General features: G+C 33.8%; 1 protein-coding gene across 10 annotated transcripts in view; it reads right to left on the minus strand.

Annotated features, from left to right (window-relative positions):
* Positions 1–5,658, minus strand: part of LOC116846693 (ecdysone receptor) — a 538,347-nt gene that overhangs the window by 513,419 nt on the left and 19,270 nt on the right. The window lies entirely within an intron of this gene.

Below are 5,658 nucleotides of genomic sequence, written 5' to 3' on the forward strand. Positions count from 1 at the left end.
ATATATATATATATATATATATATATATATATATATATTGATATATAATAAAGTTTAATAACAAATAAAGTGATTAGAAAAATGGTATGTTATAATTAATCATAGTCACTTGACGCGAATTTCCTAATATCATTAATTTTATAGCAGAAGAGTACAGTTTGTTGTAAGAATAATTTTTTAATATAATTTATAATTTCTTAATATAATTTTTTTAATATAATTTATAATGATGCCGAAAAACAAAATTTAGCACTTTTAGAAATCAATGATATTTGGACAAAAATATTAAAATTTAAAGATTTTAATAAGGAAAAAATTTTTCCAAATTTAGAATTATTAGTCCATTCAATTAAAAAATATAAAAAAAGAAATCAATTAACGAATAATACTATTTCCGCAATTTGTACTATTAGATCTAGTTTCCAGGTTAAAAACATTAATTGTTATTTCGAAGTAGATTCCAAACATTTAAAATTACTTTCGTCAAAAATATTATATAATAGAAATTTTTACGCATCTAGTATTTCACTGACAACTATACCATTTGGTACAGTAACAAAGTGTTTCTCTCTGTAGTCGCCGTGCGCTCGGGATCACGATGTCGCTTTCGAACGGCATCTCTGAGCGTTATCTAGGAAGAGGAGAGTGTCGTGAGCGTGGAGCGTCAGGTAGCTCAGGGTGCGTTCGGGGAACTCGTTTAGCTATTCAGCGCTACCGTGTTATTCTATCCTTGTTATGTATCTTAGGAGCGATAAAGATAGAAGAATGCGGTAGCGTTGATAGCGCGCATCCTCAGTGGTTTAGAGCAGTCGCCCGGCAAGCAAAAGACCCGGATTCGAATCCCGGCCTAGCAAACCGCGCTCTCGATATTTTTTTCTCTCCGGAACGAAAAGATACGCAGATCTCGAACGCACGGCGTCCCGCTGCGTCTTTCTACAAAAAAAAGAGGGCGTACTAGATGGCGGCGGGACGCCTACGTTCGAGATCTGCGTATCTTTTCGTTCCGGAGAGAAAAATATCGAGAGCGCGGTTTGCTAGGCCAAGATTCGAACCCGAATTTTTCGGTTGCCGGGCGACTGCTCTAAACCACTAAGCTATCTGACGCTCCACGCTCACGACACTCTTCTTTTCCTAGATAACGCTCAGAGATGCCGTTCGGAAGCGACATCTCTGGCGCGATCCCGAGCACACGGCGCACGGCAATCCTTTAATTTTTATTTTATTTTTTCCTAGTCATTTTTATTTCGTCCTTTCATCTAATCATTTCTTTATAATTATTTTTTTCACGTAAGTGAAAACTACCGATGTCTGGTGTATAAATGTGATATATGTATATGACAATTATATAAAATAAAATTTATATTATTTGTATTAATATCTTTTTCCTTTCATTATCTATACTTCTTTATCATATGGAGGAAATTTTATAGTAAAAATTTAGTAATTTTGTAGTTAAAATTGTTATAATAATGGATTATACCGGAATATGATCGAAATTATCATGTATATTGTAAAGCATGTGATAGTAAAACTAGTGATAGACTTTATGTATATAGAGCAGTAAAGAATACAAGACACATGGTAACGGTAATGGTCATATTCCGGTAGTCCAAAATTACAACAATTTTGTAGAAATTTTTACTACAAAATTTCCCCTTTGAAAAATATCCCAAAACGATCCTCTGAAAATATGCAGAATATTCTCTGAACCTTTATTTAATATCCAAAGAAATATCTCAAAATATTTACAGAATCTGTTGTGTAAAGTGATTAGAATATTCATAAAACGTTCACAGAATGAGACTTTTTGTCTACTTCTAATGTTCCACTAAAAGTTCACAAGAACTCCGAAGTATTATGTGAGAATACAAATATTCAAATAGGAATATTCAAATATTCTCCGATGCTATTTTACAAACGTTTATAGAACGTACTTGTGCTGTTTGGGTAATATCAAAATGTATTTACTTTTTAAAAATTGTGTTTTATTAATTTATAAATTGAAAGTATTACCCGTCTTTTTTTGCCGTATATATTATTGTGTCTCACATAAAATTTGTACGAATACTTGCCAACGTATTCTGTGTATTTAAGTGTCCAAAACTAATCTTATTTTTCCTTTAACTTGTTTGACATTCGTAAATTCTAATGGTATATCATATATGATACACCTTTTCTAGAGCAGTTTTTACGAATAGTGTTTTTACAAATTTAAACTAAAAAGTAGGAAAAAGGGCAATCCGAGTTCAAGCACAGGACTAATAGTGCTATATACCATATGGGTATAAAATCTTCTTTGTGTTAGGAAATCGTGTAATATTTATTAAACATGAATAATCAATATAAAACAATCATACGTTTCGGCTCAACCATGAACCCTCTTCAGTGATAATAAAACTCAAGGTTTACGACACGAACGCATTACAATTAGTAAAAGACCTGCGCAAATTGACATGAATGTTAGTCGTAATATTAAAGCCGACAAGACCGTTACCGAAATAATATTAAGTAATAAATTAATATTGAGAAGTAGCCGTCATAACTATAAAAAACATAAAATAAAAGAAAAATAAGTAAAATTGAAATATAATAAATAATTGAAAACTGAACAATATAAAATACCTTTGTTGAGTTCAGCTAAAAATAAACCGATCCTGTCAACGACATAACATCGCCACGTCTTCAAAATACAAGTAATTACAGATTTATATGCCTAGCATTAACATTGCGGAAACGACTTGTGGAAGAGAAAGGAACCAAAACAAACTTTATTTTCATAACAAGCCGCAGTAGCTGGTGCCCAAATATTCGGTACCCTTTTGTGAGTTAAGATCTTGCTTCTGCAATTTGATGACAATCATTTCTAAGATCAGGCGTTTTAAGTAAAAGCGTTCCTTATGTAAAACTTTGACATGGTCCCAATCAAAATCATGGTTCTTCCTCAAACGATGTTCCTGTATGGCCGTTAATTCCACCGTAGAACTCTTAGGAATTCTCCTATGCTCGCCAATACGTGTCGAGAGTCTTCTACTAGTTTGACCAACGTAAGAAGCATCACAGTCACTGCATTGCAATCTATATACAACGTTATTATGGAAACTAAGAGGCAACCTGTCTTTATGCACACGAATTAATCCTGATAATTTATTAGTGCACGAATAAGCAATGTCTGTCAAATTATTTTTAAAAAGCTTTGTCAGTTTTTTCGAAATTGAACCACAAAATGGTAAGGTAACATATTTTTTATCACACCCAGAACCTGTCAATTTTGTTTCTACTGTCTCTGTAACTCGTTTACCATTCACCGAATCTATTTTTTACGAAAGCTGATAAAGGTAATGTCACGGTCGCAATTGATAGGGATTTGTACATGGAGAAAATGTTAGGCCAGCTTGACGACGCCAACACTTACCAGAGGGTTAGCTATGATCCAACCAACAAATTTTTTAGAGATCTTCATGTAATTTTAACTAGATGGAAAAATAAAAATTATATCGATAATGCCATTTATAAATTCTTAAAATCCGGTGAGGGGAATCTTCCTAGGACTTATGGATTGCCAAAAATACCTAAGGAGGGACACCCGTTGAGAATAATTATATCTTCTGTTAATAGCCCTCTTTATAATCTTGCGGTTTTTTTGCATAAAATTATTTACCAAAAAATTCCCCCAGCAAAAAGTAAAATTAATAATAGCTTTGATCTGGTTAACAATCTTGCATTTAAACATTTCGAGGAACATCTTAAACTGGTTTCTCTTGATGCTATCTCTCTATTTACTAATATTCCTCTGGATTTAGCATTGGCGTCGATAGACAAACGTTGGCATTATATTGTCGATTCTATTGTGATTCCTCGCAACGAGTTTTTGTTGGCTTTGGAATTTGTTCTCAATTCTACATTTTTTACTTTTGACAATATCAATTATAAACAAACTTTTGGTAGTCCAATGGGCTCCCCAATTGGTAGTCCATTGTCCCCTATTATTGCTAACCTAGTTCTTCAAGATTTGGAAGAAAGAGCTATTAACATGATTCCTGTGACATTGCCTTTTTATTTTAGATATGTTGACGATATTTTTTTAGCGGCTCCTAAGGAGTTTTTGGATAACATATTGCACATTTTTAATTCGTTCCATCCTCGTCTTTAGTTCACAATGGAGATAGGAGATGACTGTATTAACTTCGGTAATTATGCAATATAGGGGACCCACCTCCGATGACCTTGACCTTGATATATATTATCAAGGACACCCTCCTGAGTAACCTTCAGAAGGTTTTAGCCGTCGCTCGTTATTCGTTAAAAAGTTATTAACAAAAGAAGTTGCATAAAATGAGTATAATTTTTGGACACTGTATATACAAAAACGATATTGTGTATCGTTAACGAGCAATATCGAATAATAACTACAATATCGAACGACTAGCGGAGGGCTGTGCCCCCCGCAGCCCCCCTCAAAACTAACCTAACCTACCTATCGTCACATTAACCGTCAGTCATTGTTTATTAAAGTGTTCAACTTTTATGTTAATGTGACGATAGGTTAGGTTGAGTTAGTTTTGAGGGGGGTGCGGGGGGCGCAGCCCCCCGCTAGTCATTCGATATTGCAGTTATTATTCGATATTGCTCGTTAACAGTACACAGTATTGTTTTTGTATATACAGTGTCCACAAATTATACTCATTTTGTGCAACTTCTTTTGTTAATAACTTTTTAACGAACAACGAGCGATGGCTAAAACCTTCTGAGAGTTACTCAGGAGGGTGACCTCTACAATATATGTCAAGGTCATTAGAGCTGACTCTTCTATAGTCTATAATTACCGAAACTTCTTTTGTTAATAACTTTTTAATAAACAATGAGCGACGGCTAAAATTTTCTAAAGGTTACTCAGGAGGGTGTCCTTGATAATATATATCAAGGTCAAGGTCATCGGAGGTGGATCCCCTATACTGCATAATTACCTTAACTTTTTAGACACTACACTGTTAATAAGTAATAACACAATTATTTTTGACTGGTATCATAAACCAACGTTTTCTGGTCGATACCTTAATTATTTGTCTTTCCACTCTATTCAACACAAGATTGGCATAATTATTGGCTTGGTTGATAGGATGTTTTATCTTAGTCATTCTTCTTTCCATAAGAAAAATTTGGATTTTATTATTTTGACGTTAATTAATAATAATTATCCTTTTGACTTAATTTTTAAAGTTATTAAACGCAGACTGAGGTTCCTTATTGTGAATGGTGGACGAGTTACAGAGATAGTAGAAACAAAATTGACAGGTTCTGGGTGTGATAAAAAATATGTTACCTTACCATTTTGTGGTTCAATTTCGAAAAGACTGACAAAGCTTTTTAAAAATAATTTGACAGACATTGCTTATTCGTGCACTAATAAATTATCAGGATTAATTCGTGTGCATAAAGACAGGTTGCCTCTTGGTTTCCATAATAACGTTGTATATAAGTTGCAATGCAGTGGCTGTGATGCTTCTTACGTTGGTCAAACTAGTAGGAGACTCTCTACACGTATTGGCGAGCATAGGAGAATTCCTAAGAGTTCTACGGTGGAGTTAACGGCCATATCATCGGCCAGAATCATCGTTTGAGGAAGAACCATGATTTTGATTGGGATCATGTCAAAGTTTT

This window comes from Odontomachus brunneus, unplaced genomic scaffold (assembly GCF_010583005.1).
Source record: "Odontomachus brunneus isolate Ranch 3 - 2012 unplaced genomic scaffold, Obru_v1 Obru_scaffold_067, whole genome shotgun sequence".
In the NCBI taxonomy this organism is placed as follows: Eukaryota; Metazoa; Arthropoda; class Insecta; order Hymenoptera; family Formicidae; genus Odontomachus; species Odontomachus brunneus.